The 25,629-nt window shown below is 39.1% G+C and overlaps 1 protein-coding gene across 5 annotated transcripts in view; it reads left to right on the forward strand.

Annotated features, from left to right (window-relative positions):
• The window catches only part of MRTFA (myocardin related transcription factor A), a 198,371-nt gene that overhangs the window by 132,697 nt on the left and 40,045 nt on the right, over positions 1-25,629 (forward strand). The window lies entirely within an intron of this gene.

Here is a 25,629-nt window from a genome sequence, read left to right on the forward strand (position 1 = left end):
TTTTTTTTAAATTACAAAGCAAGTTGTGTTCATTTAAAATTTTTTTAAAATCTATTTTCAACTATAAAACAATATATTTATTTTCTTAAAATAATAAACTTTTACAAAGAAAGCTGATTATCCCCAGTCCAACTTTGAGTTCTTTACTATTTACATTTTATGCAATTATTTTCATCTAAATTTCGCTGAGTCTTTACAGTGGGCTTATGCAGCCTTAGATAGTTCTATTTTTAAAAAGTATCCTGGGAATGTCGGTACCTTCTTTGTAGTACAATCTTTTCTTTGTTTTGTTTTTTAGATTTTATTTATTTATTTGATAGAGCACAAGCAGGGGCAGTGGCAGGTAGGAGGGAGAAGCAGGCTCCCTGCTGAACAAGGAGCCCAGTGTGGGACTCCATCCTAGGACTCTGAGATCATGACCCGAGCTGAAGGCAGATGCTTAACTGACTGAGCCACCTAGGCACCTAGTATTACAATCTTGATCAAAAAAATTTGGAGGAGGCATCTAGGTGGTTCAGTCAGTTGAGCATCTGACTCTTCTTTTTAAAGATTCATTTATTTATTTGAGAGAGGGAGTATGTGAGTGGGAGGGGAGAGGGAATGAGAATCTCAAGCAGACTTCCTGTTGAACATGGAGCCTAACATGGGGCTCAGTCCCAGGACCCTGAGATTATGACCTGAGCCAAAACCAAGAGTCAGATGCTTAACCAACTGAGCCACCCAGGTTCCCCAGGCAACCAGCTCTTGATGTCGGCTTAGGTCTTGATCTCAGGAGGGTGGAGTTCAAACCCTATATTGGGCTCCATGCTGGGCATGGAGCCTACTTAATTTTTTTTTAAATTAATTTATTGTTGTTGAATAGTATCAGAGTCTCAAAATTGTGATGAAGGACACCATTATTTTTAAAATTATGAAGCATTCCAAAGGAACTGACTCTCTGAGTATAGTACCTTTTAGGGAGCTCAATAAACTCATTATCTTAAAGGGCCAAAACTTTTAGATTCCCAGATTGCAAACACTGTAGGAAAGTGGCTCTCCTGTTTGTACTATTTTCAGATTGGAGCTTCTGTGTATTATGTAAACTAGAGGATTGATGTCTATGAAGCAAAATGTGTAATCCTGATGATCAAGTGACTGCTGGGCAGCCTGATTTCTAGAGAGAATGTCTGGGTTAGCAGAAAAATTAGCCTGCAAGTATTCTTGCTTCAGAGATGAGTGGGGGTGACAGCCTTATGCTAGAGGAGTTCTGGCAGCTTTCAACTTTGAGAGATGTAAGGAATCAAAGACTATGAAGTAATGAGAAAGTACCAGCAGAAATGTAGCTTGACACCATCTGATAGTTTTTTCCTCTCTGAACTGTGCACTTCTAATTTTGTTGCCAGTTCATTATGTGGAGAGCTTGTTTGGCTGGAGACACCTGGATCACTGAAAAAGAGCAAATGGTAGTATGTTCTGGGCCAATATATCGCAAGCAGTTATGAACAGATTTCTTCATGAGCTCAGCTTTCCTGTACCTAAAAGGAAGAACCTGTTTTTTTGTTTTCTTTAGGCTCTTCTTGGCAATACACAGTACTGGAGACCTTTAAGCAGAGTGGAGCATAGCAGGGATGTTCAGATGGTTCAGAAGCTTCACTAGCTGCCAGCTTCTCTTGTGGACTGAAGACAGGATGGAGAGTGGAGTGGGGAGTAGCAAGATGTCCTCTGTAGGATTAGGTAGGCAGAGAGGTTCACTGGTAGCATGAAAATTCTCTACAGAGACTGATCTTTATAAAGGAGATTGTAAACCACTAATAAGAGAAAGAGATATAAAAGTATGGTCTTCTTATGCTTATAGGCATAGACTTTACCTACATATAACAAATTGTAGACTTGAAAAATAGTACTTGAAAATCCTGTCCAAGTTCTGCTCTGCTTCTTAATAAATTCTTCTGTTTGGACTGAAGTATCCCTACTTGGTTTCATTGCAAAAGAAACTTTATGGGGGATGTTTAAATAGTATCATTTTGGCTCTTAAGCTCTAGGGTCACAAAGACATTTTCTTTTTGCATGGTATGTTCTGCTTTTAAAATCTTTAAATGACCACTACAGTGGAAATCGTTTGTAAGAATAAACATTTTAAAAAGATGGTTAAAGTATTTTGTAAGTCATTTATAAGAAATAAACATTTTAAAAAGATGGTTAAAGTATTTTTGAGTATGTGTGATTATAGGGAGGCGCAGTTGAGAAACATACTAATTGTTGTGCTGCTTTTTTTCCTGAAAGACATTACTAAAATGTGCAGCCAGTTAGAAAACTCTCCTTCCATCTTGGTTTTTCTGTTTCAGAAAGTCTACTTGCAGTAAACCTTTGGTCTGCGGTGCGCTCTGGCACCTCTGCTCCACATTTGTGTTCAGACTGCTTATCAGTACTCTGCGTTGTCTCAGTTCTCTAAATGACTCAGTGTTAGTCAGAGTCAGAACGAGGAATCCCAGAAGAGATTGTGACTGGCTCCCTATTTTGGGTGATGGCTTTTATTTAATTTCCTGGGTCATGTAATATAGGCAGGTATTAACAGTTTGAGAAATCGTTCAGGAATGTTAGTTCCAAGCATGATACCTTTACGAGAAAACAGTTGTAAATTTACTAAAATGTAAATTCAGTAATGTTAAATAGACCTTTATACCTTAATCCCCTTGTTTCCTACCCTGTGAGTATATCTGTGTCTATAATTGGAGATGTTGGGCTGTTCTAAGATGGAAAATTAAAATTAGTAAAAGGAACCATTTCTGGAACTTTTTCTGAATGGCTGACATACCGATTATTACTTATTTCATTAAATTAATCCTAAACCATATGAATATGGTGATGTTATTCCCATTTTCAGGCAAGATGAACATGACTTAGCCAAAGTCAGTCTGGTGGTAGGTGGTAAGAGCAAGAATTTACACAAAGATCTTTCTGGTTCCAAGTCAGAGTTCTCAGCCACTGAGTGACATTTCCTCTGTCCTGCTTCTGAGAAATAGAAGATCTCAATAGGTCTTGGACAGAATAAAAAGTGAATCTTGTTCTCTTGCATGCTTTGGTTGTTCATTTGTTTTCTGTCTGTGTCTCCGTTTTTCCCCAGCACCTAGTGTATGTATAACACACAATAACTATTTACTGAATAAACAAGGATGTACACTTAACCATGGAATATGGAAGTGACTTTTTTTGTTTGTAAAATTTTTAAAGTATATGCTATATTTGTAAGTATAGTAAAGTACATGTTAGACTAATATTTACTAGGTTTCTTTGTTGCTTATATAGACATTTGAAGAAGAATAAACCATTTACAGTCCCATATGAATTCTGGAGATTATCAACAGTCTGAGTGCCCATTTCCCTCTTCCTGACTAACCTCCCCACTGCTGGGGTTGGCCCTCTTTGTTTCCATACTGCTGTCAAAATGCTCTTTCTCTGTTTCTTTTCTCTCCATCCTCTGTTCCCCAAGACGTTTTTATTTTCACACCTTTTGCTTTTGTATATTCCTCTCCCTTTGGTTGCAGGTCCTTTCCCCATCTTTAGTTTGACATTTTTTTCCCCTTTAAACCATCCAGGTCTCAGGTCAGGTGCCTTCTAACTCCTCCAAACCCAGCTAGGTCTTCTTTTTGAGTTCCATCAGAGCACTTACCATGCTGGCAGATTGTATGATTGGGTACAAGTCTGTTTACAAGCCTCTCTTGTAAACTCCGTGAAGGCAGAGGACTTGGGTGTTTCATATGTATCACAGCCTGGCACATGGTAGGCAGACAGTAAATATGGAAAGAAAAATGAAACAAAATAAAGGGTGTAGCTTGCCCAGTTCCACCATAAATCTTAGAGAACTATTCCATTTTGGGGATGGAGGACACCCTATCTGCTCTAGCCCCTCCTTTTTAGAGATGAAAGTGACACCTTGAGGTCATACAACTAAGTAATTAGCAGCACAGCTGAAAAGCAGAACTCCTTAGTCCCAGCCCAGTGTTCTTTTCTTTCGTTTTCAGAATACGGTTTTTTGAGGAAAAAATTTTTTTATATATTACAAAAGCAATAGTTATTTAAGGTAGAATATTTGGAAGATGCAGATAAACAGAAGGGAGAAAAAGAAAATACCATCAGCCTATTCCCACCACCCAGATGAGAAGCAGCCTTCCAATCACTTCTGTGCACAGTGACGTGTTTATGTATGTGTTACATAACTGGGTGATGACAGCAGCTTACACTTCCTGAATGCTTGCAGGAATGGCACCGTTCTAAGTGCTTTCCATGTGTTGACTCATTTACTACAGTAATGCTGTGAGGTAAATACTATTATCCCCACTTTACAGATGAGGAAAGGGAGGCACAGGCATGTTAAAGCTCTCAGGTCAGTCACTCAGCTAGTAAGTGGTAGAGCCAGGATTTAAAACCTGGCTATCTAGATAGCTCCAGAGCCTGTATTTTTAGTTACTATTCTATTCTGTCTCTCTGGATGGTATTTTGTAATCTGCTTTTCTTTTAAAAGTTGGGATCAGTTTATAGACAGTAATAGTCATCCCTTTTACAGATACAGTCCAGTGAGTTTTGATAAAAAGTAAACCACCACCGTAATCAAGATACATGGAATATTTCCATCAAGAAGTTCTGTCATGCTTCTTCGTAGACATTTTCCTCCCCCATTCCTGGATCTGCCCTTCTGGTTTTGTCTTTTCCTGAATTGCACATAAATGCAGTCATTCAGTATTGTAGCTTTTTGCATTTGCCTTCTTTTGCTTAGCTTAATGCTTTTGAGGTTTGTACATGCTGTTGCCTGTAGTAGTAGTTCATGTGTTTTATCACTGTCTAGTATTCCGTTGTATGGATGTACCACCATTTTTTGTTCTGTTCCAAGTTGAAGGACATTTCAGTTGTTTCTAGTTTTTGGCAATTTAAATAAAGCTGCTATGAATATTCATGTACAGCTCTTTATGTGGACATATATTTTCATTTCCCTTTGTTTCAAAGGGATGGGGTTATTGAGTTGTATGATAAATCCAAGTTTAAGTTTCCCAAATCATTTTGTATTCTCCCAGTAATATCTGAGAGTTTCAATTGCTCCTCATCCTCACCAGCAAATTCTTTATTGGTAGTATTTGTATTTTGACATTGGCCAAATTATCTTCACATGGTCTTGTTGAGGGAAAAGGTGTTGCTTAAGTTAAGGATTTCTGGTATGTTTTTTTTCTTTTTCATTTTTTTCTTTCTTTTCCATATTAAAAATATTATTGAACATCTTACAGTGTGAAGGGATGGATGAGTATGAGCAACTCTTACCTTAAAGTCCCCTGGTTGGCCTTTTGAGTAGAGACCACAGCTGATGATGGTGACACAGTAGATTCTTACGCTTCACCTGTAGAACAAATTGCTCCACTAGGGGTTTTTGCTTCCATGCCTCTACACTTTATGCCTTGCTCAGCTTTAAGTGCTGGGAGACCTTGTGAGGAGAAAAATATGGTGGCACATCTCACTCTAGCTGTGCTGCTATCCTTATTGACCACCTTAGGTGAAAATACCAGTGAGTGTCATGATGGCAGCTCTTTCCATAATTAGCTGTGTAGGTTTTTTGATTTAGTCTGTTGGTATAGTTACCCGGATTTTCTATGCACTTCCAGACCTCTAAGGAGTAGAATCAAATGATGAGGTAAATTGAAGTCAATAAGGATTTGAATCTCAAACTTTTGATGGGCTGCTACTATTGTTGCAGTGTATTGTCTGTGATACTAGCTAGCACCTTAAGAGCCTTTATTTTCCTTCTAAATGAAAAAGTCAAATATGTACTGAGCTATATGTTTTTTTAGGGACTTTATCACCAAAATATCTGCAAATTGCTTAATTGTCTATTCACTCATTTATTCATTCATTGAGCACCTTTACCAATTAAGCCTTGTTAATGGTACCCCTTTTTGATGCTGTGATGTGGCTTATTTCAAAGTAAATTCATCTGACTTTTTCTCTTGGTACTGCCTTTCCTCCCAATTTGGTATCTTTCTTCTGTAAACATTTTAAAAACAAATGTCAAGTGAAATAAAATAGTACAGTGTTATAGGTCCTTGTTCCACTTTGGTGTAGACTTTGCACAGGAAGGGAGGGAGGCAGAGGAGAGAAGAGGGAACCTGGTCATGTGATACTGCTTGTCTGGCAGAAGCCTTTTGGTTCTGAGCAGAGAAACCAACTGTTTACTATTTTGGGTGAATGAGGTTGGTTGGTTGCTACGAACATTTTCTCTAAGGGAACCCTCCTCTCTTCCAGCCCTACACATTGAAATCATCCCAGTCCTGCTTTTTGGCATTTGGGTAGAGGAGGGAGGTGTCTGTGTCGAGGCCCAGTGCTGACAGGAAGAAATGTTTTCCAGGAGACTTACTGATTCTGACCTTCTGCTGTCACTGCTTTTAATGCCCCACTCCCTAAGTAAAGTCGGGATCTAGCTGTTCTTACAACCCTTGGCACTACAGAAATGAAGTACCCACTTTAACCTAAAGAGCAATGGTAATCAGATTTTCAGCAAATAATAAATGGCCTCTTTAAGGAGTGAGGTAAGGAAGACAAGTGTATTGCAACACTGGCCTTTGGAGCCTCACATCTCCCCCAGCATGCTGGAGGAGAAGACCAAGATTCACCAGCCCACCTGCAGGATTCTGCCTCTCTCATGGATTGTCCTGGAGCCGGGAAAGGACAGCTACCCCGCAGTGTGCCTGGCCCCTTATCACAGTTTGCGGGAAGGTTGGCATATTTCTCCTGTTGGGATTTGCATGCTTTTGTTTCCTTCTTAATTTATTACAGTCTTTTTATCTCCTCTCCCTATTCCTCTGTAGCCATCCAGGCTTTGACTTTGGGTGATTTACTCTCCCTGGGTTTTTATTAAAGCTTGTTGAGCCCTCGAGAGGTAGACAGCTGAGCATAGTACCATAGGGTGTACTTCATGACCTGATGGAGACAGTGTTTAGGATGTTTTTCTTGCTTCCTTCCTCCCACCCATGCACAGCTCATGTACTGAACCTAGGTTATGGAAGAAGAAAGAAAAAACTTTACAAAGTAGGGTTCTGCCTCTTTATGTAGGTCAAATGCAGTGCTTTGTCAATGAAACATACTCTGGCCATGGGTACTGTACAAATAAATAGGGAGCCAGTGATGATGACTTCAGTTCTTCTCTCTGTTAAATACTGAAAGTGTATAGATAACCTGTGAGATCTTATAACACTAAGATATAATAATTTAAAATAAAGTAATACTTGAAAGGCTTTTTACTTATACTGCATGTTAGTTGGGGTTAGGGTAAACAGTTTGGGCTGGCCTTACCAATCTTTTTAGTAATTGTAGAGTCACAATAGAATTACATCCACGTGTATGAATGATAGCAGGAAAGTGTTTATTAGGTTAACATCCACCAAGGATTTTTCCTTTGTGAACATCCATCTTTTGTATTTTTAAATTTATTTTTTTATTTTTTTTATTTATGATAGTCACACACACACACAGAGAGAGAGAGCGAGGCAGAGACACAGGCAGAGGGAGAAGCAGGCTCCATGCACCGGGAGCCCGACATGGGATTCGATCCCGGGTCTCCGGGATCGCGCCCTGGGCCAAAGGCAGGCGCCAAACCGCTGCGCCACCCAGGGATCCCGCTGCGCCACCCAGGGATCCCCCATCTTTTGTATTTTGAAGCTGCTAGAAGAAATGTTCTCTTGAGTTCTGCAGAAAAGTTTGGTAATTTAAAAAAAAATTTTTTTTAAAGATTTTATTTATTTATGAGAGACACAGAGAGAGAAAGAGAGGCAGAGACACAGGCAGAGGGAGAAGCAGGCTCCATGCAGGAAGCCCAATGTGGGACTTGATCCCAGGTCTCCAGGATCAGGCCCTGGGTGGAAGGCGGCACTAAACCGCTGAGCCACCCGGGCTGCCCAAGTTTGGTAATTCTTTCAGAAGAACTCTGAGTTATGAAAAAAGTGGGGGTGGGTAGGGACTTCATTCAAATTCTAACAGTATGAATGGAAAAGAATTTTCAACATTTTCCCTCTCCTAGCTTGGAAAACCTGTTGTCCATTAGCAGTTTTTACATACAACTTTCACTATTGATTACATAACTGCTACTTTTCTAAAAACTCAGATGTTTCTTTTGAATTCTTGAGATCTCTTTGGAACTTTACTAACATTTAACAGGATGATTTGAACTTGTGGCATCAGCAATGAATGAATCTACCGATGAGGAGATGAATGATTATCAGTGTCCAGTTTGCAAAAAGAGTATTTTAAAAAATGGATTGAAAGGCAGTTGATTTCTTTGAATATCTAGGATTATAAAGTCAAACACGACAGTAACATTTCAGGGAAGATTATTTGAAAGGCAGGGAGAGAGTATGGCTTAGGACCTAAAGCTTTGGGCTGCTACTGTTTTTGTAACCAGAGGATTTATAGTGTTTCAGATTCCCAGTGTGAACATTAAGAATATCTTTGTTTCGAGTGTAGCAGTGTATAGGAAATAGAGATGCAGACTTGTCTAAGTAGGATCAGAGTGGTAATTTTAGACAACTAGCCTAACCAATTGACTATATGTTTTTCTGATTTTATACTGTACTTGGAACTTTGTACATGGAATTCTTTTTGTCTGTTGGATCTTGAGAGGACTCATTTTATGTTTTCTATCAGTACACATTTTTTTTTCTTTTTAAAGATTTCATTTCACCCATTCATGAGAGACAGAGAGAGAGAGAGAGAGGCAGAGACACAGGCAGAGGGAGAAGCAGGCTCATGCAGGGAGCCTGACGTGGGACCTGATCCCGGGACCCCAGGACCACGCCCTGGACCAAAAGCAGGTGCTAAACCGCTGAGCCACCCAGGGATCCCCAGTACACATTTTTTTTTTTTTAATGATTGTCATTTTGTAACAGAAGAAATAGATTGTGCATTAGATAGTGAAAATATAAAGGATGTCCAGTATTGCTCCTATTGGGCTGAAGCAGATATTTGAGGGATGCAGTTCTTCCTTCACATACTCAAAATTACCCAATGAAAGTGACTCTTCTCAGTCTTCTGTTTTATTATTATATGTAAATGCCTAATCTTTTCCTTCTTTCATAGTTTTTTTAGCTCTTGTCTTTTCTTTTTCCTAAGTTAAAAAAAGATTCTAAAAACTGGCACATATTTTTAAAGATAATTGATTAAGATTATAGGACGCCATCTGTGATCTTTTTCTTGTTTTAGTTGGCAGTTGGAAATGCCTAGGAGGATAGGGACCACACTTTTATGCCTAATGCCTTAGGGCATTAGGACCTGTGGTTTTCTTTATTATTAGATTTTGGCAAGGATCAGATCTGCATTTTTTTTAGAAGAAGCTTTGAAAGATTGATGTTTTGTGATTTATTTTTTTAAAAGATTTTATTTATTCATGAGAGACACAGGGAGAGAGGCAGATACACAGGCAGAGGGAGAAGCAGGCTCCATGCAGGGAGCCCGATGTGGGACTTGATCCCAGGACCCCAGGATCACGCCCCGGACCAAAGGCAGATGCTCAGCCACTGGCCACCCAGGGATCCCAATGTTTTGTTATTTAATACAACTTTCTGTACAGCACTGCCCAATACTGTATCTACACTGTCCAGTACACTAGCTACTAGCCACATGTGGCTGTTGAGACTTGAACTGTGACTGGAGTGACTAAGAAACTGAATTTTTAATTGTATTTAATTTTAACTAAATTTGAATAGCATATGTGGCAAGTGGCCACCATATTGGATAGCACAGTTTTTAGACCTTTCACAGTCTGACCTTTGCCAGCCTTTCCAGCTGCCTTCTACTCCCTTTCACAAACTTAATTCTTCATCTGAATTGAAGTGTATTAGTTATGTTCTTATCCTTACAGTATTTCTTACCTCTAGGTTTTGGCTCCTATCTAGTTTTTGTTTTTTGGTCATATCTAGTTTTTGAAGCCCTCCAGAGATAGTTTATATGCTACTGCTGCTGCAAAGCTTGCCTGATTCTTTTTGTACTCTAGTGATTTATTCTCTGCAAACTAAAAGCACTTAGAACACTGTCTTTGATTACAGTGATTTGTTTTATGTTTCTTATCTTCTCTATTATATTTATAAATTCCTTGAGGGGCTGATATAGTTTTTATGGTTGCATGTGTGTGATAGGCGTAACCATTTCTCCCCCTCCCCCCCATTAAAGTGAGTATTAGTGAAGTGTGTTTATGCATAGTAGTTGGTTAATAATGCATTAGCGGAGTTAGTCTGTTGAGGGTATTGTGCTTCCTGGCACTAGAGGGCAGTGTCGTGCCCATAAGCAAAATATGTTCATCCTAAATGACAGATATATTTTGAGCACTCTGTCCTAATTCAGTTTTATTCAGTATCTCATATTAATAATTCTAGCCTTTAGAAGAAGCTCAGATCTTTTAATTATCAGTGGTATTAATAATTAACCTTTCCTCACAATTGTCTTGAATTAGATTCAGAATATGACACTGGTCCAGGAGATTGGTGAGATTCTTACTGGGAAGAAACTTGGTACATCTGAGAAATACTGGCCAAGGCGTTACGTGTCAGAGATTAATTCCTTGAGGGCTGAAAGCCTTTTTGTGGTAGGCAGCTAGTGCTCCAGCCTTGAGCTGATAGTCAAGACCTGAAGTTCTTGGTTTGATCTTGCAAATATGAGTTTGGCTAAATTGCTCTAAGCTTGGCAAACCAATTTCTTTCATAGTATCATGAGTATAATATCTACCATCCTACTCATAGAGTCAAATAAGATCATATGTGTGAAAGCTTTGTAAAGTATTACATATTATTTTTATTAGTAATTTTTTATTATATTTATTTTTCTTATGTCCTACGATGTATGTAGTAAGTGGTTATAAATATTTATGACATCCCTTTTATATTTTATATTTAATATAGTCTGTTAAAGGTTGATAAGAGATATATTAGTACAGTTGTTCCCATCAAGGCTGTGCACACTGAAAAGTGATAATAGTCAACACAGTTTGGTTGACATATATCCTGTTCTTTGGTGTTATGCAGCCTTAAAACGAACTGTATGTGAGATATGTGGGTAAATGTGTGTGTGTAAACTAAATATCTATATAAACTCTTTTTTAGTCTCCTCTCTAGTGGGTTTATTTTTGTAGGTTTCCTACCCTTCCTAATATTAACTTAAAATATTCAGAATAAGCCATTGTGTTTTTTTTGAAAACCATGTTCAAATACAGTTAGCTAGCCAAAACTGGTGTAGTTTGGAAATATGCAGAGGCATATTTTCCTGCCAGGTTTGTGGGTTAGAAAAGAAGCCATTCTAGAAGAGGGTAATGTAGTGGTTTCTTTCGTTGAGAACAGCCATCAGCCTGGAGCCTTCTCTAGTAAATCATTAGATGCATCAAATAAAATGTTCGGCTGAAGTTCATGCAATCCCACAGTTACCAAACACTCTTGCCAAAGAGAGTTGCAATCATAATATATGCAATCGAATCATTTCCTGTTTGGGCTTGCAGGTGGGGAACTTTCTGAAACTGCAGTCAGTCCTGTGAGATTAGTTATGAAGAAGATGCCTTGGTGGGAGAGGCTTTGATAGTAAATGACAGCCTAGCAAGTGTGAAGTTGGAGAAGGTACCCCAGGATCCTACAACTAACCAGACTAAGGTATAGAGATCAGTATATGCAAGCCCACTCCATGGAGTGATCGGAATAAAGCTGCTGTAGGGCATTCAGATATGTGCTGAACACACTCGGGCAGTGAGCCAGGCAGATGGCACATTCCTGTACTGACCTTCGGAGGCCTGGCAGATTACAAAGCTAGCATTGGAGGCGTGGTTGTGCTCTGGCATGAACAGCCCCGACAGCCTGCATTTCGTCTAGCATTTGGTCCTCCCAGTTGAAGGGATGACTTGGACTAAGGGAGTCCACTTAGGTACTGGCATACATTTTCATACCCCTGCCCCTCTTGGAGTTGATTTTTACTGTGAGCACAGCCTCAGGAGTGACTCATATCCTAAGAGATTCCTCCAGACTGGGGATGACCCAGGGTTAGCCTTTGAGATGCCACGATTCCTCTATTTCCCACCCCCACCCATCTATTTCCCACCCCCACCTGTCTTCATTGACTCACATTTATATGTTTGACGAAGCCTTCCATATGAGAATAGGTAGAGGCTAGGCAATTTAAGCCAGTCACCTGTCCCTTCTTTGGCTTCAGTGCCTCCCTTTGGTTGTGTAAAGGAAATTTGGGTATGATATACTTCACCTTAACCCCCTCCCTTTCCTGTTGCCCTTTTGATTTTTTTAATCTGATACTGAGCCTCTCCTCCCCCCACTCACACCAATGGAGTCTCCTAAGCTATTTCTGTCGGTTTAATGATCCCCAGCTGTTGCTGTAGTTCTGGCTGTTTTCATCCCTTGATGAGGCATAAGAGCCAGAGAAAGAGGGGTCTTGCTTGTGTATTACACAGAGTGTCAGACAAACGTAATGCATTTTTTTCAAAACTAGGGGGAAACTTCTTAAAGACGGATGTTGATACTGGGATAATTTGAAAATGCAGGAGGAGGGAAACTACAAGCTAGTATCCAGGACATTTTAAAAATAAGTGTTCTGCTGATAGGTGTGGCACCTTCTGCATCCCTCAAAATTATGCTAGAAAAATGTGGTATGTGGTAACTAGGTAAACTGTTTCATTGCTCTGCATTCAGCCTCCATTTTAGCTTTGGAGCTGTAATGTCCCCTTCACCCATGGTGTGTGTTGAAGGAGCCAAACATCTACATGAAAAGGAGGAATATGTGATAGGAAAATATCGAAGTCATTCCTGCCGAAAAGGCATTGATTTCAGTTCTGCTTTAACTTAATGCAGGTTTGTTTCGTAAAATTTTGTGCAAAAACCTGCAGTAATGAAATGTTCCACTTGCAAATTTGACCACACAAACTTCAGGAAATACAGAGTTGCAGTTCTTCAAACAACATGGACTCCCTTACAGTTACATGTACATTTACTTCTGAGATGCCTCTGCTAAACCTGGAGAATGGAGAGTAGGGCCTTCCTAGTTAAATGGGCTACTGTATTTTAACAGACTGACTTTTCCTTTATGTATTTGATCTTGAGAATTGTAACTCTTACAGCAATTTTAGCTGATAGACTTAGAGCTTTCATATTTCATATGCTGCATGAAATTTAATTTTCCCTTTTTTTTGCCTTTCCATCTTCTACAGAAAAGAAAAATTTTGCTGTAGCTTTTACAAAAAATAAAAAGTTTTTAAAAAGATTTTATTAGAGAGAGAGAGCGCAGGCACAAGCAGGGAGAGGGAGAGGCTGCCCCCCCCCCCCCCCCCCCCCAGCAGGCAGGGAGTCTACCCTGAGGCTTGATCCCAGGCTGGGATCATGACCTGAACCAAAGGTAGCCACCTAACCAAATGAGTCACCCAGGCGCCAAAATTAATTTTCAAAATATTCCTTTAATTTTTTTGAGACAAACATAAAATTTTACATCCCTTGGGATTTAAGGGGAGAAACTATTGTTTTTTCCTTTAAATACCCAGAAAAGGTTTACACATAAATATTTGAAGAACTTGGGCAGCCCGGTGGCTCAGTGGTTTAGCGCCGCCTACAGCTCAGGGCGTGATCCTGGAGACCCAGGATCGAGTCCCACATCAGGCTCCCTGCATGGAGCCTGCTTCTCCCTCTGCCTGTGTCTCTGCCTCTCTCTCTCTCTCCTCTCTGTGTATTCTCATGAATAAATAAATTTTAAAAAAATCTTTAAAAAAAATATTTGAAGAACTTGCAAATTTTGTATGTGTGTATTTTTAGCACATTTGATCAATTTTCTCATTTCTAATCACTTCTCTGTTTCCTAATCCTTGTCCTAGAGAAGAATTGTTTTCATTTTTAAAATTATTTTAGAGGCACCTGAGTGGCTCAGTCGGTTAAGTGTCTGATTCTTGATCTCATATCAGGTCACAGTCTCAGGGTTGTGAGTTCAAGCCCTGCATTAGTCTCCACACTGGATGTGCAGCCTCCTTTAAAACAAACCAACCACACATTTTTGTCTCAAAATTAATTACTACAAACACTGAAAGTTAATTTCAAAAATATGAAGAGGCTAAATAGGATAAGCCTATGGAAAGAGATAGAAAAAAACTAACTTTCTAAGTATTTACTTATAGGCCTCCCTCGTTATTTCAGTCATGAGTATTCTACATGCTATATTTTTCAAGTCCACATTATTAAAGATTTAGAAAGAGTAAGTACTCTAATACAGTTTTAAGGGAAAGAATTTTTGTCACTTCTGGCTTGCTGTAGAATACCCCGTTCCAGGTTTTGAATCTGTTCACCTGTCACCTACGCTCAACAAAGTTGAGTGCAAAATGTCAGCACCAGTAATACCAGCAGGGAATATCAAGTGAGATTCAAGGCTGCCCACATTTCCTGGGTGAACGTGCAGAACTAATGGGGCAGGGAAAACACTGTTCCTGGTGCCTTTAACTTTGGAAGTGTTTGTTCAGATGGTCCTGCCAGTCTAAAGCACATTCCCAGTGTATCTCCACCCCATTCAGATGCCTGGTACAAGTACATGCTATGCTCAGATCTTATATGATGGAGTTAGTTGTTTGAGCATTGCCTTGTAGGTGCTCAGGAAAGAGACTGATGACATTGACATAGCTGGCAATTGAGATCTGCCCGCTGCAATTAAAGAAGGACATTACTTCAAGGGGGAGATGAACAGCTACCCAAAATGAAATGGGTGAGCCCCAGATTTTGAGGATATGGGAAAAAGTTTGATTTATTTATGCATAATTATTAATATTTTTGTTACGACTGGCATTAAATGTGATGTAGCAGAAAAAGCACAGGCTTTGATATCAGTCCGACCTGTGTGTGAACTCTGGCTCTACCTCTTACTAATTGTGCAGCCAGTTACTTAACCTCTTTGAACTGTTGTTTCTTCATCTATAAAATGGAGGTAATACATACTTCAAATAACTGTTGAGATGAAATGAGTCACTGTAGTGGTACATCTAGCCAAGTGACTGCTAAGGTAGGAGTTCAACATATTAGATTCCTCATCTTTTGTATCTTAGTTTCCTTCTCAAGACAGGCCTTTTCTTACCTCAGTTGCCTTTGTGCTTGCTCTTTATTTCTGCTGCCTGAAACATTCTTTCTACAGATCTTTTCATGGTTTATCTTATTATTTAGGTTTCTGTATAAGAGTCATCTGTCTTTTCAGAAGGGCCTTCCCTAAGTACTCTGTGTAAAATTACCACCCTCAGTCACTCTCTGTTCTTTTATTCTGCTGTATTTTTCTTCACATAATGTACCATTGGAAATTATAACATAAATAACTCAATATGTTTCTCCCACCAGAACACATGCTCTGTGAAGACAAGGACCTCATCTCTCCATTTTACTGCTGTATCATCTAGAATAGTGCCTAGCATATAGTAGGCATAATAAATATTAGTTCTGTGAATGAATGAACTCAGAATCTCTCTAATACCAGGGAAAAACCCCTGGCAGGATGCAGGAATGAAGTTGTAGCAGGAAGCAGGTGCCCTCTGCTTTTCAGTGTGGATGTTTCTACATTGAGAGCCAATTGGGAAGTAGGCTGGTGAAGTTCTTCTGTATCCTTAGCCTCCTGTCTCTGGGAGGAGCCCCTTTGAATCACCTTTACATGTGGCCACTGTTAATCCTGTTAGTCTCTATTCCTTTTAGAATTTTAATATAAGAAGGCTTTTAGATTCTAGAGTTCTGAAATGCCCTGTACTATTCACTGAAATCACTTGGACTTTCCCTGTTAATAAGTAGATAGATCATTTTTTTCCAGACACATCATGCAGAAAGCACTATTAATAGTGCCATTTTTGTACACGAGGAACTGATCTGTTTTATGAAGGAAGAGAAACACAACATTTAATAATGGCTAAGGGCTCTGGCTGTAGATCAAAATGGAGCTGGGTGACCTTAAGCAAGTTGCTTAATATGTTTTATGCTCAATTTCCTCAGCTACAAAATAGTATCATAATAGAACCTTTCATATAGCTTTGTTTTAAGAATTGAATAAGATAGGGTGCTTGGGTGGCTCAGGTAAATGACCTTGATTTCAGCTCAGGTCACGATCTTAGGGTTGTGAGATTGAGCCTGAGTCAGGCTCCTAGCTGGGCACGGGGCCTGCTTAAGAGTCTCTTTCTCCCTCTTCCTCTGCCCCTCCTCCAATCCCTCTCTTAAGAAGAAAGGATTTAATAAGATGGCACATGCATGTTTTCACCATTTTATTATTTCACAATGCAAAGACCTTTTATTTTACATGTTTCAGTGACTCAAGTTAGATTTTTGTAAGCTTATCCTTTGTAGATACGTGTTAGGGTAGATATATGAGTAACCCAGATTTGCCACTCCAGGAAGATACCTCAGAATCTCTGAGAGTATTCAGGTTAAATAGATAATATTGATCTTTTTTTTTTTTTTGATATTACCTCTGATATCTAAAACAGAGATAATTTAACTCATGTTTATACAATATATACAGAGAGAGAATTTTATAGGATTGTGAAAAGGTTGAATGATTGAGATTGAGTATAGTGATAAAAGCAATCAAATTTGAAATCCCATTATAGGTGGTTTTTTACTTGTGTTATTTTATTTTATTTTATTTTTTTTAAGATTTATTTCAGAGTTAGAGAGTATAAGCAAGTGTGCAAGTGGGGGGAAGAGCAGAGGGAGAGGGGAAGCAGACTCTCCACTGAGCAAGGAGCCCAAAGCAGGGTTCTCTCTCACAACCCTGAGATCATGACCTGGGTCGAAGTCAGACACTTAACCAACTGAGCCACCCAGGTGCTCCTCGCATGTGTGATGTGCTATTTTAAACAGAGTTGGGGACTTCTCTCTTCTTCAGCATTACATTGTGGTTCATTGTATTTTGTTTATACCACAAATCATTTTATATTTTGAATTTATCAGAAAGCCCAATATTCTTCATAATTAATTATTCATTTATAAGAATTAATCAGTAATCCTGTCCACTAGATGGTAACATTTCAGTTTGAAAAACCTGACCCTTAATATATTTCAGTAATTGATTTATAAATCTAAGGGTAGCTTAGAATTTCAGGAGCATGCTTCGAACACTCATCATATATTTAATTTTATTAATGAATGGGTACTGATCTCTCTGCCTTTCTCAGGGTCTTGCCCCTTTAGACATACCAGATTGAATAGAGTCTGAAAATAGAGGGTACTTTTTCACTGCCAGAACTGCCTTCGGAAAGGAGACACTTCCCTCCCCTCCTTTCCCCTCCTCCCTTCCTCCTTTCCTACCCTTCCCTCTTCTTCTCCCTCCCTGCTGCTCCCTTCTGGTTCCCTCTGCCCCAGAACAACATGGAATATGATATTAAGAAAGGATGTTTTGATAGAAAGGCCCTTTTATTTTGCAAAATAAAACATGTCGTTGGAGGTATGGTACCAGATTATTAGCAGTACCTAGTCCTGTCCTAGAGAAAAGCTACCTGAGATAAAGATTCATATTCTAGTGAAACATGTATTTTCCATGTTACAGTTTTACAAAGCACTTTTCACATACATTGTGGGTTGTTTTTGTTTTTAGCTGAAAGTGCAGGAATTATTTTTACCAATTGTATAATAGTGGGAAAATTGAGGCTAAAAGAAGTGATGTGATTAGGAAGCAGCAGAGCCAGGACTAGAATTTGTATTTTCCGATTCTTTCTCTGTCCTTTGTTCTTCCCTTAAAGGTCAGTTCTACAAGTGTATTGAATTCACTAGGAACTTACAAAATATTCATATAACGAACCCAATATGCATCACTTGCCTCATTCCCCAGAAATTATAGTTAGGTTGACAGTAAACCCTTTCTAGTTAAGGGTAGAGCTAATTATAGAATACACTGGGGCCTTAAAAATGCTGCTGTTTATATTAAAAGCACAAGCCAGAAACACGGTTTTGGGGTGGTGTATACTGTGCTAACCCATTCAGGCTGGTTTCCCAAGTTGAGGGAAGAAAATTAATCATGAAAGAGTCTAGAGAAACTTGGAGTTTAGAAAGTTGGAGGAAATCTACATAAAGTGCAGGAGAAGAAAATAGTCCCAGGGATGCTGTAGGATAGAATAGGGACTGAGAACCAGAATGCAGAAGAGGTGTTGGGAAGGAGTAAGGGAGTGCAGACGCCTCACTTCCTTTTTATATCTATCTGGTCTCTATCAGGAAAGACTTGTGGAAAATTATAATAGATAGGGACCCAAAAGAACATACTACTTTTTGGGAGTAGTGTCAAGAAATTACTTGAAACTTTAGTACAAACTTATCAAGAGGATAAAAATTTTAAGGCCCTGTTTGTGTGTTCACTGTTCTTACCCCATGTAGGAAAGATCTTGTTTTTCTGTGACTTCCAGTGTTGGATACTAACACCTTCTCACTGTCATAGCACCTGAAAATATCTGTATCTATGTATATCTATTTGGATTTTTATTATTTTTAGGAAATCAGCATTTCTTTTTATTATTTATGCAGACATATGTATATCACACATATTGGCAGAGACCCTTAATATAGTAGGATATATATATATATATATATATATATATATATAGCTAATATATAGCTAATGTGTATATGTGTGTGTGTATATATATCTGTCTGTGTATTAGCTAAGTTGCATTTCCTATGACTTTTTAACTAAAAGTCTGCATTATAGACATCAAGTCTTCCTTATAGCATTATAATATTACTCATTTTCAGTCTTTATTTCTCATTAGATATAAGAATTCCATGAGAGGGCAGCCCGGGTGGCTCAGCGGTTTAGTGCCACCTTCAGCCCAGGGCCTGATCCTGGAGACCTGGGATGGAGTCCCATGTTGGGTTCCCTGCATGGAGCCTGCTTCTCCCTCTGCCTGTATCTCTGCCTTTCTCTCTCTCTCTCTCTCTCCCTCCCTCTCTCTCTCTCTGTGTCTCTCCTGAATAAATAAAATCTTTAAAAAAAGAAAAAAAAATCCATGAGAATGAGAACCATGTCTTATTCACATATGTAGTACCTAGTACTCTAGTACCAAACCTTCACTTGGATGAATTGAATAATGGGAATAATTTAACTCCTTAGTTGAGATGTGATGTCTGAGTATTTCTTTGAAAATACTCTTCACTATTACAAGTACTTATTTGATGTTTGTTTTCCTCCATGAAAGTGTAAACTCCACCAGAGGCAGTAACTTTGGTCATTGCTTTATCCCCAGTAGCAGGCAAAGATCTGGCATATATAGTAGAGCCTCATAATTCTTGAATGAATGCCTAAGGAGAGTTTTGACAAGAAACTAGAGAAGAACTGAGGAAGGCATGAATATTGTGATGAATTGATATGCTTACCAACTAGTATGTGAACTGTAGAGCAACTAAGCAAATAAGCATAAAGTGAATAAATGAAACTGTGTGCCTTAGCTTACCTATTTAAATATAGTTTACCCCAAGGTCTGTTTTTTTAAGGACTTTTAGTAGCTTAAACAAGTGACTATATATAGTAGTAAGGAAGAAGTATGAAAAGTTAGTTATTACAGAACATATAAAGGAGAAACTATGAATTCCAAGGTCTGACCTCTCATACCCTTCATTCTTTTCTTGTAAAACATTAATCGCAACTTATACTTATTTATATGTAATTTGCTGTTTGCCCACTGGATCAGAAGCTTTAAGGGAGCAGAGACCACAGGTATATCCAACACCTAGCACAGGGCTCGACACATGTTAGTTGTATAGTAAACATTTGTTAGATTGAGTAGAAAACCATCCCCCTATCCCAACTCTCAATCTGTATTTTGGTGGTGATGCTGTAGACTAACCCAGTCAGCAGAGCATGTAGGGTAATACCCTCTTCTGGGAACACCCTTCACCTACTTTTAACCATATATGCTAAGGACGAAACTAGTCAGTATTCAGGGACTAGCCTTTGGTATGTATGTATGTATGTATGTATGTATGTATGTATGTATGTATTTATTTATTTATTTATTTATTTATTTATTTGGTTTTATTTACTTATTCATGAGAGAGAGAGAGGTAGAGACACACCCAAGCCTTTGGTTTTAAATAATAGGTGTTGTGGTTTTATAATTTGGGTGTCACTAAATGATTTTTTTTAAGGCATATAGGATAAACTGAAGTATAAAATACACCAATAAAATAAAATAGGTCTAATTCACTGCTACAAAGATGAGTATTTGAATTATTAGCATGCTTAAGCTTCACCTACTCTGTTCCTTCTCTGATCTTCCCAGTGAAACAGATTTTCCAGTTTGAAAGTAGATGTAATGGTGTCTGTTGCTGAATAAAATTGTATTTGCTTATTTATTCTTGGACTGGTACCTAAAGGTTATTGAGGAGAAAACAATGAACCAGTTATTAGGAGATCAGGCTTAAGAAATGCCCTTGCCATTAGAATCTTCCTTGAAAGAGGTCTTAGTGAACAAAGGATGATGTCAAGGAGGGTTTTTGTTCTTTTGCTATCATTCCCCTACTAATTTCCTTCCCATTCTTTTTTACTTCCCTCATAAATACTTCATCTCCCCACTCTAGAAGCCTTTGTGGAATCAATAATGGATAAATATAAATAAGGTGAGAATAGCCTGTCAAGCTGCACATCTCCCTCCCCAGTGAAATCCAGGTCCCTTGACCAGTGGAAGCCACAGAGCTGGGCTTGAGGACACATCACTTATTTTTTGCTTTTCTTTCTGATTCTTGAATGTCATCAACATACTTCCCTGGTCTTTACAGGGCAGAAATATCTTTTGCTTTGATTTCCCAAGAAGCCAGTTATTCAGACCTTTGTTTGAAACAGGTGGAAAACTTGATTAATTCTGTGGGGAGTGGAGAACCTAGGGTTCCCTACTTTATGATTTGGTTTCTTTTTATTCCAATCCTTTTCTGGCAGGCAACTCCGTCGATTCACCATCCATCAGCTTTAAAGACATCTGTTCATCTATATATAGGCTGCTTACACAGACCCATTTAGAAACAGATGATATATTAAATTTGTGGAATTAATAACAGTGAAAGCATAAAGACTTGTGCATGTACACAAATAGGTATTTTTGTTTAGTTTTTATCCACTTGGGGAGTGGAGAGGAAATCTAAATGGTGATGTATAATGAATAGAGAGATTTTGTCAAATTTCTACTCTTTTGAATCTCCTTGGTCTAGCACTGTCTGTAAGTATAACCATTTGAACTCATGTCAGGTATTTCTTGGTGAGGGTGGATGTGCATTAAATGTATGGCCTTGGGATCCCTGGGTGGCGCAGTGGTTTGGCGCCTGCCTTTGGCCCAGGGCGCGATCCTGGAGACCCGGGATCGAATCCCACATCGGGCTCCCGGTGCATGGAGCCTGCTTCTCCCTCTCCCTGTGTCTCTGCGCCTCTCTCTCTCTCTGTGACTATCATAAATAAATAAAAATTAAAAAAAAATGTATGGCCTTTGAAACGTACGTCTGATTTGGGACCTTCTGCAGTGAATACAGCACATATGGCCCTTATGCTATTTACTGCAAGTGAGTTATTAAATGGCTGCTTCTAAAATGAATAATCCTTGGGGTGCTTGGGTGGCTCAATTGGTTAAGCATTTGAACTTGATCTCAGCCCAGGTCTTGATCTCAGAGATATGAATTCAGGCCCCGAGTTGGGCTCCATGCTGGACATGGAGCCTACTTAACTAAAATAAAATAAAGAATCCCTGAAGTCTGGAAACATAAAGGCATTTTATTTAGTGTGCTTAGTTAGAATTTAGAGGAATTAAGATAGACTAAGAAAGGGGAAATTCATGTAAATACCTATTTCTTTGTAGTTGGAAGTTTTAGAAGAAGGACCCTTGTATCTGTACACAGCCAAACAGATCAATACTAAAGTAAAATGATGTAGAGGCTGACAACTATAATTTGGAGTTTACTGGTCTTTTTTCTTTTCCTCTTTATAAACAGTGTTTGAGTTAGCAGGAGAGGCCTTTGCAGTGTATAAAAAACAGTAACATATCTGTAGTCAGGTTGTAGCAATACCTGAGATACTACTGATAAAGGGTGAATTCTATTATGTGAATAGGGAAGTTGGTCAGATTTCAGATAAGCACGGAGCCTGGAGTTCACTGCTGAGAGGGAACAGGAAGGAATTTTTAGATAACTGAACTTTAATTTCATTTAGTTTTACAGATGGAAAGATTTATTAGATAAACCTTTCTCTTTGAGTTAGATATGTTGAAAACAAAAGCTAAATCAGCCTTTCCTGTGTTCTCCATAAAAAACCTTGAATCCTAGACTTAAATGTTTGCTCTCATGAGGCAATAAGTTTTTTAGTCAAGAAGTTTGCATAATGTCCCTTATGGCCCTATCTGTAGATGGGTTTTTTTTTTTTAGGAGTGCTGCTGATTGGTATTTCAAAATTTTTGGATAATGGCCAGAGTTTTCATTAGTTATTGTTTCTTTGAAGTGTTCAGACTTACTGAATCATATTTAGATTTCTCTGTTCTTAGAAATCAAATCAATGTGTTATATTTAATCATTCTCTGTAGAGAATGGCTGGGCTTTAGAAACACTATAAAAGATGACAAATATTTTCTCTTTTTCCTCTTTCTTTCCTCCAAGGAGACGTATGGCATAGTATTTAGTGCCCTGCAGTCTAGAATCACAAAGATCTGGGTATGAAGTCTCATGCCAGCACTTTTGAACTGTGTGACCCAAGGCAAAATTTTAAAGGTCTACTCCTTAGTTTCCTTATCTGTAAAATGGAGATAATAATTGTACCATCCTCTTAGCCCCCCTCCCTTTTTTTTAAAGTTAAAAGCATGTCAGTCACTTAAACTAGGCCTGACACACAGCAATGTTCAGTGACTCCTAGCTGTTAATTATTTCCATTTTAATATTATAATCTGTGGTTCTAATTTACCTGAAATAAGATTCCTAGATTAGTTTAAATTTATTTTACTGATGTATCATTCAAACTCTTTTGACCCTGGCCTAAACTATATCCCTTTTCACCAGAGAACCAGCCCAGGTGGTCACATTCCAAGCTTCTTGTCTTAGCAGCATAGGCTCCAGAAGACCCTGAAGAAGCAGAGAAGTAAGGAACCCACGTTCTAGAATCAGAATGTTTGGGTTCAAATTCTGTTGTGCCTCTTATTAGTGGGATAATCTTAGGAAAATTACTGAATCACTCTGGGCCTTATTTTTCTACCTGTAAAAATGGGAATAGTAAGGCCCATGTCTTTACATAGGAGTGTTAGATTAATTAGTGGCACCTGGGTGGCTGAGTGGTTGAGCATCTGCCTTTGGCTCAGGTCATGATCTCAGAGTCCTGGGATCGAGTCCCGCATCAGGCTCCCTGCAGGGAACCTGCTTCTCCCTCTGCCTGTGTCTCTGCCTCTCTCTCTCTGTCTCTCATGAATAAACAAATAAAATCTTAAAAAAAAAAGATGAAATGAGTTAAAACATGAAAGTACATAGAACAATGTCTGGCACCAAGCACATCAATAAATGTTAGCCACTAGTCTGGCTGTTGTTTTATCCATTTATTCTGTAAGGCTTTACTTTTAAGTGTTAATTTGTAAAAAAATAAGAGTAATAGTTATGATCTCCTGATAAGATCTCTCAGACTGTATGTATTATCATTTTAAGATATAGTTCAATTCAAGAAACAATTATTTTTTTAAAGATTTTACTTATTTATTCATGAGGGACACAGAGAGAGAGAGACAGAGACACAGGCAGAGGGAGAAGCAGGCTCCATGCAGGGAGCCTGATGGGGACTCGATCCTGGGACTCCAGGATCATACCCCAGGCAGAAGGCAGGTACTAAACCGCTGAGCCACCCAGGGATCCCCCCAAGAAACAATTATTAAATGCTTTCTGTGTATTGAGTGCTATGCAGGGCACATATTAATAAGATACATTCTCTGCCTTCCAGGAGTTTATAAATTGGTAAGAGAGATGTGTTATATTCAAGGGGTAACTATTACACAGGGCAAAATATTACTATACTTTTTATAACAAATAACAGGTAGCTCACAGGAGATCTAGAGTAATTCTTCATGCTTAGGAGCCCGGAAGGTCAGTTGAAAAGGGTAGGCATTTCCAAGTGAAGTGAATGAACGGTTGGGCCAGCACATGGTACTTGAGGGAGGGTAATTGGACAGCCTTAATTGGGGCATTTACTATGGGAGAGGTACGCTATAAGTAAGGTGCAAGACAGGGAGCTGCCTATGCAACGTGGCAAAACTGTGGCACCAGGAACTTGGTAAGAGGAGGAACGTGAGGGAGCTGGAGGAGTTGAGGTTGGCTCAACAACTTAATACTGGGTTGGGGGTAGATTGCAGATCATGATTCTATTTTTTTAAAGAGATAAGGATGGAAAGTAGGTTAGGTTTTTGGGAGAAAGACTGGTTCTGCTTTGGACCTGCTGAATTCGAGATGTAGCCAGGAGCCTAGTTATGGTTCTGCCATTCTTCTTGGAGACTTTCTTTTTTTTTTTTTTAATATTTTCATTTATTTATTTATGAGAGACACAGAGAGAGAGAGAGTCAGAGACACAGGCAGAGGGAGAAGCAGGCTCCATGCAGGGAGCCAGATGTGGGACTCCAGGATCACGCCTCTGGCCGAAGTTGGCGCTAAACCTCTAAGCCACCTGGGCTGCCCTCTTGGAGACCTTCTTAAAAACTGCTCTATAAAGGGAAAAGGCAGATACTTATGGTAATATGATTCTTAATAGATACAGGTCTCTCTCTCTCTCTCTCTCTCTCTCTCTCTCTCAGATGTGACTTGATTGAAGGCTTATCAGGCGAGGGGACTTTCCTTGGCTCCTGACTCTCTCCTTCTCTGAGCGTTTTCTCACCTAGTTTCTGAATGCAGGCCATTCTGCCTGGTGGGCCATGGTGATGCCCTTTACGTTTCATTGGCATTTGAAATAGAGATCATTGACTTTTAACTTCACAAAAATTTCTTTTTTTTTTTTAATTTTTATTTATTTATGATAGTCACACAGAGAGAGAGAGAGAGAGGCAGAGACATAGGCAGAGGGAGAAGCAGGCTCCATGCACCGGGAGCCCGACGGGGCATTCGATCCTGGGTCTCCAGGATCGCGCCCTGGGCCAAAGGCAGGCGCTAAACCACTGCACCACCCAGGGATCCCACAAAAATTTCTATTGAGTGTTTCATTAGGCAGTATTGGCAGAGTGGAAATGGGAGAAATCCTCATCGCCCTCTCCTATCCCAGATGCACTTTGACTCGGGTGGCTTGGTGGTTTTGCCTCAACAGTAAAAAGCTCTAACTGAACAGTAAGAGGAAGAAAAGAGTTCTGTTGATGGCAAAATGTTTTCTGGTCTAGAGAAATACATTGCGTGGTGAAAATAGGTGTAATTTTTAGATACAAAAGAAAAGATTTTACAAATAACCAATACTTCCTGATCAATGTGAACACACTATCATTCAGCACTCATGGTGGTAAACACTTGCTGCCAGGAAGACAGTGTAGAATATCTAGAAAGCTTTTCCTACTGGGTGTTGGTCCTTATTATATTTCCTTTGAGTTAAGAATTTATGTTTTTTTAGTCTTAGGAGGAGGATACAGTGTTGTAGGAGGTTTTGAGCAAGAGGCAAGACTTTGGTACT

The sequence above is a fragment of the Canis lupus genome, chromosome 10 (assembly GCF_011100685.1).
Source record: "Canis lupus familiaris isolate Mischka breed German Shepherd chromosome 10, alternate assembly UU_Cfam_GSD_1.0, whole genome shotgun sequence".
NCBI lineage: Eukaryota > Metazoa > Chordata > Mammalia > Carnivora > Canidae > Canis > Canis lupus.